Source organism: Vanessa cardui, chromosome 8 (assembly GCF_905220365.1).
Source record: "Vanessa cardui chromosome 8, ilVanCard2.1, whole genome shotgun sequence".
NCBI lineage: Eukaryota > Metazoa > Arthropoda > Insecta > Lepidoptera > Nymphalidae > Vanessa > Vanessa cardui.
This window is the reverse complement of record NC_061130.1, coordinates 14,617,552-14,629,661: the sequence shown is the minus strand read 5'-3', so window position 1 is coordinate 14,629,661 and position 12,110 is coordinate 14,617,552. Positions and strand designations below refer to the sequence as shown.

Genomic DNA, 12,110 nt, shown 5'->3' with positions numbered 1-12,110 from the left:
TCAATTTGTTTTCATTATTTTTTTAAATGCAGAAACTGTAATTGTCTTGTTATTTAGTGGAACAATAAACATGCATGTACTGTCGTATTTCCTTTGTTTTAGCTATTTTCATGCACACGACTATTTATACAACATAAACATATCATACTATTGACATTTGCATTCTTAATTTAAAACAAAACTTGCGTATTCATGCTTACAGGAAATAATTATGCATAAATACACAATATTATTAGTATTATAGTCCTAAGTTAGATTCTTGAATACACAAAAAACAGACATTAGTATATTATTTAAATGAGAATGGCATGAGAATATATTTTTTTTTATTAATAATTAAACCAGTCTTAGAAACCAGTCTCAGTGTTGTTAAAAAAAACAAAAATTATAGTTAATGATAATAAAATAAATAAAAGAAAGCTAACCTATCAGTGTTTCCATTTCATTGTAGGATGTGTTCATTCACTTTCCACTTTATGTAACTTCAACATAATTGTTTCCTTATTAAACTATGCAGCGAATGATCCATGAACAAAGTTATTTATATTTAACATTAAAGCTTGGTTTTTTGTTTAATAAAAGTATAATACTTCACGTGATAAATATATTAAAATTTGTGTCCTGTGGGATATGATCTCATGAATAATGCTTCCAATTAAAAAAACCTTTATCAAGTGGTTTAGTGTCGGGCAGGTTAGTTCTAATTGAGAAACTGTTTTACTTCTATTGATTACAGTCTGCTTTTGTGACATCTCTTCGTTTATATTAGACTAGCTATGCCCCCGACCTTGTATCCATTTGAATTTATATTGTTGCCTTACTCCTTATTATATCAGTTATCTGTCAGTGAAAGTCTCGTCAAAATCGGTCCAGCCGTTCCAGAGATTAGCCAGAACAAACAGTCAGACATATTTTATTATATGTATAGATAGAATGAGATGAATATACCTATTCTTTAAAAGTAAAATTTCTATGTTGTTCATGTGTACAATGCAAATCAAACTTATTTGCCCTGACTAATATACATGTTGTATTTTTTACACTATGAAAGAAAGAGATAACAATATATGTATTTATTTAAGATATTGTTTCAATGGAAATTATATATTATCATAAACTAATAAACTCATTTAAAAATATAAATCATTAGGTTGTAATTACAACATCAGCATTTCTGGTAATGATGTTGTTAACATTAGCAGTATCTATTACTTGTAATATTTGTATTATTATCTGTACTGTAATTGTCTAACTACTAATTACACTAAAGTCCTTTAGCATACACTGCTCTACATAACCTTGGTGTGTACTTTTGAATATAATAGGTACTAATCAGGGACAATTAAATTTGGGCATAGACAATTTTACATTTTTTTTTTCAATTGCTATTTCAATATCAATATTTATATGCATAGGAGAAAAAGATGTACGTCTATATAATAAAAGAAAATACTCAGGATGCAATATCTGAAATTGTAAGTGAATAATCAGATTTAATACCTTTGTCACCCATGATCCACGAGGATGGTTATGGTGTATAATTCTCTAATGTTTAATTTTGTAAATTGTCTGTACCGCGTAAACCAATAAAAAATAAGTAAAGTAACAGCCTGTCAATTTCCCACTGCTGGGTTAAGGCCTTGTAATGTAAAAATTTTGAAGGGGGGCCAATTGTAATATATAATTGGCTAAAAATAAATTTAAATTTAAAAAATATTAATTTTCTTCGAGGTAAACTAAAAATTCGGTAGAGCTGGACAAGGTTTTTAAATTAAACAAATCCTCGAAAGAAAGTGCTCCGGAAGTCAGTTAAATAACCCTTCAACATTACAAGTAGATTTACAAAAAAAGGCAAATCTATGTTATAAATTAATTTATTCAAAAGAACATATCAAAATAATTTTAACAATTAAAAAGTCTTAAAGTAACAACAGTAACAAAATCGGGCGCCTGGATGTTTACATCCATTTAAATTCAATAATCTTAATTAAATATTTACTTATTGTAAATGTTTTAAAGTTAGCAAAAAATATTTTAAAGTTAGACTAAATTATGTAATTAAAGTTACAAACAAGTCAAAAATGAAGTTTAAATAACGTTACAATAATGTATAAATATCTTTAAAAAAAAAGTGTTTGAATGCCAAATTTTCATAAAGTTATAAAAATGTATACTAAATCCCACGAAGTTCCAAAGTTGCGGTAAAAATAAATATGTAAAAACTACATACCGAAATCCAGAAGTTAAATAAATGTTATAAAGTTTTCACTTCCTTTACGGTTTCTAAAATTTTATCTTCAAAATATCCAAAGAAATTAAGTTCAAACGTTCTTCGAAAAGCGTTGACAATAACCCACTCGAAGATACAGCCAAAGAAGATAATTCAAGGAATAATCCACGAAAACACAGTTGTAGAAAATAACTGTAGAAAATAATGGTAGAAAAATACCAATTGAAAATAAACTGTTGAAAATAACCATTGAAAATAACTGCAAAAGAGAAACAATTCTAATTAGAACCTAACACGAATTTCGAAAATCTATAGTTTCACTTTAATAATTCAACCAACTTACCCGGTCAATCCCGGTTATTTTCCAAAAATAACAAAATGCATCATGGGAAATATTCTAAAAATTCCCTGTAAAGAACCACAATCGTTGTTACGAAACCGAACAATTGAAATAAATTCAAATTACGAAGAAAGTTTTTCGACTTACCACGAGGCGACAAATATCCAAATTAATTTTTGTAATCCGACGTGGATTTACTTCCAATCGTTTAAATTAAGACATATCGTGCCTTAAAACTTCAATTTTCAACAATATTCAATAGTTTAAACCAAATAAAAGTTACAAAAACTTTGAAAATAATTTAGCGTCACATTTCGACTTAAAAGGCGGAAGGAAAGTGAGGTCTTAGACAAATGTCAAAGATCATCTCAAAGATAATATAAAGACAATAAATCACAATTAGGTCAGGAACGCATAATGCATAAAAAGTGCATTTTTATTTTAAATGTCAAATTTAGCGGTATCTTTAAATTATGCATAAACATAGCCTTAGAAATGGTTGTCAAAGTCAAATGACACATAACATCCGATAACCTATGTTAGAAATTTAATATTTCGTTTTTCGCTTGCGTTAGCGTTGGTTAACACACGTGTTTAGAGATTATCAGTGTTTACGTTTAGTTTTGTAGTATATTTTATTGTTAATAGTGTTTTAGTTGGTAGTTGGGTTAAGTGGTGTTACTAATATATTTAAATTTCGTGAGTATTTATCTTATATCAATATTTTTTAGTTTGTAAGTTTTATAATGGAGGTGGATACTCCGCCTGAACCCCCTGATCCAGGTGGCTCAGTACAAACCGATACCGATACTCTTTCTCCTCCCTCTATTCCGGTTTCTCGAAAACGCCAAGTTAATGAATCGATTAATTCCGATTCGAATGCTAAAAAAACTATAATCCATCCAAATTCTGCAAATCCCTCGATACAGACCATCTACACTCACCCATCCTTCTCTGAAGGCCCAAAAATTTATTCTGACGATGACAAGGGCCCTTTCATCGTACAAGTGTCCCGGGAAGTCTCTGACCCAGCCTCAGGAACTACTATCCGAGCAATTAAATTTGGACAATTTCTGCACACTCATAAAATTAAAGGGATTATTAATGATGGTGTTAAAAACATAGGTCGTAATAAAATTTCTGTTGAATTTTCAACAGCCCAAGCGGCAAACTCATTCCTGGCAAATCCTATTGTTGAAATGTGCAAGTACAAAGCTACTGTACCGACTTTTAATGTAACCAGAATGGGTTTGATTAAGGGTATCCCCGTGGACTGGACGATGGAAGAACTTGCTATGTCACTTGAACTTCCCACTGGATGTGGTGAAGTAATGAAAATAAGAAGGCTAAACAGAAAAACAATTAATGACAGTGTAACAACATGGGTTCCTACCCAATCTGTCGTTATTACTTTTAGAGGGCAAATACTTCCTTTAAAAGTTTTTTCCTACCATACATCCCTTCCAGTAGAGACTTACAAACTTCCGACCATCCAATGCCTTAATTGCTGTCGTTATGGTCATATTAAAACACAGTGCAGATCTCAACCTAGGTGTTATAAGTGTGCCAAATCCCACACAGGTGAGTCTTGTAGTGTAAGTAAGGATAACGCCACTTGCTTACACTGCTCTGGTAACCACTATACAACAGACAAGGACTGTCCTGAGTTTTCCCGTCAACAGTCAATTAAAATAGTTATGTCTCAGGATAACATATCTTATATTGAAGCATCCTCTCGGTTCCCTCCTGTTCGTAGATCCTATGCAGAGATTGCAAAGGAGATGTTTACCCCTCCCTCATATTCTCCAAATATCCAAAATCAACCTATCCCTTCAACTAATAGGTCCTATCGGAAGACTGTTATCAGTACTCCTCGCCCAAGATCACCTCTTGGTAAGGGGTATGATAAGCAGGCCCACCAGTCGATCATTAGTAATTGTCCCTCTTCTGCTCCTAACGGTTGTGCTCTCAACCAAAACACTCCTAATCCTCTTAATAGCAATCCTAACTTCTTAGAAATGCTAACAAAAATACTTCTTAGTATTATTTCAACATGTAACGACATCCCCTTACCGTCCAACGTTGCTCAAGACTTATGTCAATTATTCTCAATCCTTCACAATGGCCCTAATCAGCTTCCTTCAATGGAACTGCAAGAGCGTCCGTCCTAAAAAACATGAACTCCTCTCACTGATTAACCTCCATAAACCTATCATTATTGCCGTCTCTGAAACATGGTTGATCCCTGGATCCCGATTCCGGGTCCCAGGCTTCTCCTGTTTGAGGGATGACAGAAATGATGGTTATGCAGGGAGTGCCATTTTTATACGGCACTCCCTCCCCTTTTCCCAAATTCCCTTATCCCTTCCCAGCCAGCATATTAATGCTGTTGCTGTCAGAGCCCTTAACATCTCTTTTCTTTCCCTGTACATTCCTCATCCTAATCCAGCTTTAATTCCTGATATCTCTGCCATCATTTCCTGTCTTCCTAGTCCTATCCTTGTAATGGGTGATTTCAACGCCCATCACACCTCCTGGGGTTCACATTTCTGTGACCCATTTGCTCTCTTGTTGATGGACATATTTGATGATGCAAACCTCTGCATCCTCAATGATGGCTCACCGACTCGTAGAGTATACCCTAACCAAAACCCAAAATCCGCTGTAGACTTATCCTTATCCTCTCCAGTCCTTGCCTCACAAATATCCTGGAACATCCTCTCCTCCACTTTTGGTAGTGACCACTTTCCTATTCTCCTTTCTTTAAATCACCGATCCATTCCCCATATCAATCCAAATCCCTTATTAAAATATAAGCTAAAGAATGTAAACTGGTCTGCATATGCTGAGTCTGTTGATTCCATGATCGACAACCTCTTTGTTTCACAAGACTATGGAGATGTAATTCTTTGCTACGATCTTTTCCTTAATGGCATTTTTTCTGCAGCGGATCTTCATTTTCCCAAAAAAAACATCTCAAAAACTCATTTGCTTTCCACCCCTTGGTGGGATGAGGAATGCAAGCGATTATCTGAACAGAGACTAGAGGCTGAAGTATCATACACATTGTGTATGTCTATGGATAATTTTTGTAGGTACCAGAGAATCGACGCAAAATTCAAACAGCTCATTTCTAAAAAGAAAAAAGTCAGTTGGATTCATTTTTGTGAATCCCTGAGTCCTCGTTCCCCTTCCTCTGTAGTCTGGTCCCAACTTAAAAAATTCCGCCGTTGCCTTAATTCTGTCAATCTTTCTTCAAATACTCCTTCTGAGTGGCTTAACAATTTCGCTGACAAGCTTGCCCCCCCATTTGTCCCTTATGAGGACAGTTTTCTAAATTCTACGCCAGCATCTACTTTGGATGAAATGGATGCCCCCTTTTCTTTTTCTGAACTTGATTGTGCTTTAAATGGTTTATCTGACTCTACTCCTGGGGAAGATGGCGTTCCTTACTCTTTTATCTCTAAATTGAACGATAAAGCGAAAAATTGTTTTTTAAATATAATTAACTCGGTTTTTATCAAAGGAATCATCCCGCAATCTTGGAAGTCGCAAATTGTTGTCCCTATTCTTAAACCGGGTAAGAACCCTTCAGATTGCAATTCATATAGACCCATAGCTTTATCGTCAACTTTGGCAAAGATCACTGAACATCTTTTGAAGAACCGCCTGGAATGGTTAATGGAAAGCAGAAATATACTTGCTCCCTCTCAATTTGGCTTTCGGAAGGGGTTGAGCACCATTGATAGTCTAAGCATTCTTACAACAGACATTCGAATTGCCTTCGCTAAAGGAGAGTACCTTGTGGGAATCTTTCTTGATATATCTTCTGCATATGATAATGTCCTTCTTCCGTTACTCAGGCAGAAAATGCAACAGCTGAGTATTCCATCGAGGATTGTACATCTCATATGTAATCTGTTAACTTGCAGATCAATAACGGTTAGACACCAACATCTCTCTCTTCCCCCCAGACTTGTCTGGAAAGGTCTTCCTCAAGGCTCAGTACTCAGTCCTCTGCTTTATAGCATATACACTCATGACCTCGATTTGTCTGTTAACAATTTTTGCAACATACTCCAGTATGCTGATGACACTGTTTTGTACTTTAGATCTAGCTCCATTGAAAATTTAACGTTCCGATTAAACACTGCTTTGCATTACCTATCCCAATGGCTCTCTGACCATGGCTTATCGCTGTCGACAGCCAAAAGTCAAGCAGTGATATTTACTAAAAAGAGATATATACCTTCCTTCAATTTATCTTATGAGGGTCAACGCATCAATTTTGTAGACAAAACAAAATTTCTTGGTATTATTCTCGATCAACGACTGAACGGAATTTCACACTCTGATTATTTAGCCAAGAAATGTGAAAAATCTATTAATGCCCTTAGAGCAGTGTCTGGAGTTTGGTGGGGAGCTCACCCTTATACATTGAAGCTGATCTATAACGCAATAGTTCGTAGTCATTTGGACTATGGACTGTTTGTTCTAGATCCCTTCAATAAATCTGCTTCAGAAAAATTAAACAAAATTCAATATAAATGTTTGCGCATAATCTTGGGTGCGATGAAATCCACCCCTACTAATGCTCTACAGGTTGAGTGTGTTGACCCTCCTCTACATATAAGGAGACAATATTTATGTGACCGCTTTGTCATCAAATTGTTACAGCTATCTTCCCATCCTCTTTTGATCAGGTTAAACAAATTATCCCACCTTTGCAACCCGGACAGTCCGAAATCCTCATTCCTATTAAACAGTTTCCTTAAGTATACCAACCTGCCTCATCCTATTAACACGTTTCCTTCTAATCCTCTTTTTTCCACCTCCTTTAAGGCTCTTTTATTTAATCCTCTTGTAATTACAAACCTCGGTCTTATAAAAGGTTCTTCTGATACTGCTATCCAATTTCAAAGAATCTTTCATCAAAATTGGCCAAATCACCTCCCTATATACACTGATGCCTCTAAACTCTCTCCAATCGGATGCGTTGGTGCATCGTGTTGGATTCCCAAATATAAAATAGCACTACTTTTTAAATGTCCCCCTGAAACTTCGGTATTTTCCGGTGAGGCTATTGCTTTACTGGAAGCTATTAAGTACGCCCAGTCACATAATATTCAACAGTCAATTATTTTATGTGACTCCTTAAGTTGCCTGTTAGCCATTAAGGAAAATCCTTTTCGTAGCAAATTAAGACTTTCCATCGTTTTCAAGATCAGAGAGGCCCTGTTATCCTGTCATCATCAGGGTCTACAAGTTTTGCTCGTCTGGATTCCAAGTCATTCAGGTATTATTGGAAACGAGATGGCTGACTCTTATGCAAAGACTGCTACACAATTTGGTTCATCGGAGCATTTTGTCAATTCTGCTAGAGATTTACTCACTCTTGCGAAAGCTGAAATGGATAAATCCTGGAACTCTTTTTGGATTTCATCAAAATCGGTTAAGGGTAAGTATTATTCGGCGTTACAACCTAAAATTCCGAGGCGTCCATGGTTTTCATTTCACAGGCACGCTGATCGTTGGATCATTTCCACTATCTGTCGTTTACGCCTCGGCCATTCCTGCACACCTGTCCACCTAGCAAAGATAAGAGTTCGTGATCACTCGCTGTGTGAATGTGGCCTAGACGAAGGTTCCGCAACCCACGTCCTGTTCCTTTGTCCTAAACTTATTCATCCCCTTTACGACGTTCTCCCTCCTAAAGTCCCCCGCCCTATAAATGTTGAATGTTTGTTGACGTTTGTGTTTAGTCCATTTTGTTCTTTTCTATGTAAATATATTAAATGTAATAAAATTAAGTTGTGAATAGTCCCATTGAGTGTTATATTTTAGTATATATAGTTTAGAGTACTAACAATTATTTTTATTGTAACATATTATTAACCCTTAATGTTTGTGTTGTTCTAGGTTGAGGATTAACAAGGAAATTACTACTACTATGCTAGTCTTCAAAATTTAATTGAGTTTGTTTCCTCAACTGTTCCGATCAATCTCTTTCGTGTCTTCTCCATCCTACGTGACATTGGCGAAATAATCTGTGCCCTGTCGGCACAACTAAAAGCCATTAAACCAAGAATTGAAATTTAATATTTTTTTGACGAAATTATTTAAAAATGGATGAAACATGTAACGTGCGCCACAATTACGTTACATTACCCCCCAACCAAAAAATAAAAGAGGAGCTCAACCTGAGAGACTCTTTTATTCGACTCTACAAAAGAGGTAGAGACCGACTCTATCAATCAAAATATTAGTGACATAAGAAATAGTAACTCTACAAAAGTTAGTAAAATATGGAAAACAACAAACCATAACATTTCTAAAAAAATCAAATCAAAAGTAATAGTTAAACACTACCCTAGAGATGAGAACTCTAATATAGTCTCACTCGAAAGCAAAAAGTTGTCTAACTTAACTTTATTCAGAAAATGTGATAAGTATAAGTAATTATCCAACAACTTAACCTTGGAGATGAGGACTCAATATAGCCTCACTCGAAAGCAATGAGCCGTCTAATAAAACTTGTTTCATTTAGAGTAGGAAATTATAAAGTATTACCTTACTCGAAAGATGGAAAATATTTTTTTTTTTTAATATGTTGGGTCTACGGAATATACACTAATTGGCATACCAAGAACACCAACCTCAAAATGGTTTCAAATAAAAACAAAAGATATGACTAACGTGGCCGACGCAACTCAATACGACTTTCCGAACACGAGAGCATACAAAAATAGTTCTAACTGTGACCGACTCTACACCATCAGCTTTTCGAACACAGTTAAACAAAACTTCCAAAAAATGGGTGTCTGTGACCGGCTCAACCCCACCAGTTTCCCGAGCACAGAACAAAGTCTCCAAAAAATATGTCTGTGACCGGCTCAACTCCACCAGCTTCCCGAGCACAGAACAAAACAACACACAATTGTTCCAAAAAAAAAAATGTTATTGGAAAATTCACAAAATTGGAATATCCAAAACAGAACCAAGCTGGACTAAAGTCATAGGCAATAATCCAATATGAAGGATTATTTCTATAAAACTTCAACCAAAAATAACCTTTTACTAAAATATGTAATAAGGTTCTACACAACTAGCAAAAATGTTATGTACAAAACACACAAACAAAATGTTATATACAAAAGTATAAACACAAAAACATTGCAAAAACAATATTCTAAAAATATTACAAAAAATGTATAAGATCTTATGAGTCAAAAGAAATATTTGGAAATATTTAAATGAGAATCTAAAATGTCCTAAGTATACTTTAGTAAAATACATTTGTAGAAAGGATATTCAAATAGGAATCCTATCACTCAATCTACTCACACGTTCAGGGCTAACTCTATCATACTTCTCGCTCATTCTTCTCTAACAATGCCCTTTTTATTCCAAATCCAAATATAAATCTACAAATTATTTTAGAATTAATCCAAAACTATATTTTAATAATATATTTAATATGAAAACGACCAACAGTACCTTTCTCTAAATCTTTTAATATATAAACATTATTAGAAATCTTCTCTATTATTTGAGATTTTATAAACTTAGGAGCAAGTTTAGCCGAAAAATATTGAGAGGCATTAGACAGAATGAAATTTCTTCTCCAAACTATATCACCTGACTCATAGGAAATGACTTTCCTTCCTTTATTATAATATAAAGCATTCTTTTTATAAGCTTTAAATAAAGATTTGGTTACTAAATCAAAAATTGAACTTAAGGAATCTAAACTTTGTGCATAAGTTCGACGATTACCAAATTCGAGTTCATTCAAATTTGTAAATGAATTACTGAAACGATGTAATGAAGCATCAATTATGACTTCACGACCAAACATAAGAAAATTGGGAGTAAATTCAGTAGCTAAATTAATACTGCTATTCAAAGCTAATTGAACATGATATAAAAATTTTGACCAAGTTCTATGATCATCATGAACAAAACATGCTATGCAAGTTTCTAACATTTTATGATAACGTTCAACTGGATTATTTTGAGGTGTATATAAAGTGTTATAAAATATTTTATTTATATTAAAGCTTTTCAAAAATTGTACAAAATGTTTAGAAGTAAATTGAGTACCATTATCACAAATTATGATTTTTGGACAACCAAATTTAAGAAAAATATCCTTTTCTAAAAATCTACATATGGATTTTGTGGTAGCATTACTTAATGGATTTAACCAACAATACTTAGAAAATACATCTAATACTGTGCAAATATATCTGTGTCCAGAATATGATTTTGGCAATGGACCAACTATATCAATAGATAGCATAACCATAGGTTGAGAAACAATCTTTTGATTCGTCATAATACCAAAAGGTGGAGCATTTGAGTGCTTATAAGCTTTACAAGTTTCACAATTTGAAATATAATCTTTTACATCTTTAAACATATTAGGCCAATAATAGTGGATTTTTAACTTATTTAAAGTTTTATGAATACCCAAGTGACTTGAATCTAATGAATCATGATTATTACGAATAGTATCTAATACATTTTCTTTTGGAATAACAATTTTCCATGCTAAATTACTTTGCAATTGAAATTTGGGTTTACAAAATCTATAAAGAACTTTGTTTTCAACTCTATAATTTTTATATCTTAAGGGAAATTTTTGACAACCTATAAATATATTTTTGTACCAAGGATCTTCAATTTCTTCATCAGGATGGGTTATCTCTGATGGAATATCAATAGCATTAATTTGAATACGAGATAAAGTATCAGGCACAACATGTAAATTACCTTTTTTATGAATTATATTGAAAGTAAATTGAGATATACGAGCAGCCCAACGCGCTAAGCGTCCGCTTGGATTATTTAAGCGTAATAACCACTTTAAACTAGCATGATCTGTTATCACAGTAAATTCCATACCTTCAATATACGGTCTAAAATGTTCTATAGAATCTAATATAGCAAGAAGTTCTTTTTCAGTAGTACTATAATTAATTTCACATTTATTAAATGTTCTAGAATAAAATGCAACAGGATGTTGATTATCTTCATCATCTTTTTGACATAAAACACTACCAATAGCATAAGAGCTAGCATCACAATGCAGGAAAAATGATTTGTTAAAATCTGGACAAATTAGTACAGGAGCTGTTAATAATGCTTGTTTAAGTTTTACAAAAGAGGTTTCGCAATCTGAATTCCATTCTACGGCACGTTTACTATTTCGACTACCGCGAGTTAGATTAGTTAAAGGAGTAGCAATATCAGCAAATTTTTCTATGAATCTACGATAATATGAACACATACCAAGAAAACTACGTACTTGTTTTACAGTTGTAGGACGAGGAAAATTTTCTATTACAGACAACTTAGAAGGATCTGTATGTAAACCATTGCTATCGACAACGTAGCCTAAATAACATAGACGTTCTTTGCAAAATTCACATTTTTTCAAATTAATAGTTAAACCAGCATCTTTTAATTTATGATAAATTTTACTTAAAAGAGTTAAATGAGTTTGAAAATCACTAGAGATAGCTATTAAGTCATCTA

The 12,110-nt window shown here is 33.6% G+C and overlaps 1 protein-coding gene across 1 annotated transcript in view; it reads left to right on the top strand.

Moving 5' to 3' along the window:
* The window catches only part of LOC124531824 (protein croquemort-like), a 59,741-nt gene that overhangs the window by 459 nt on the left and 47,172 nt on the right, over positions 1-12,110 (top strand). The gene's annotated exons all lie outside the window — the stretch shown is intronic.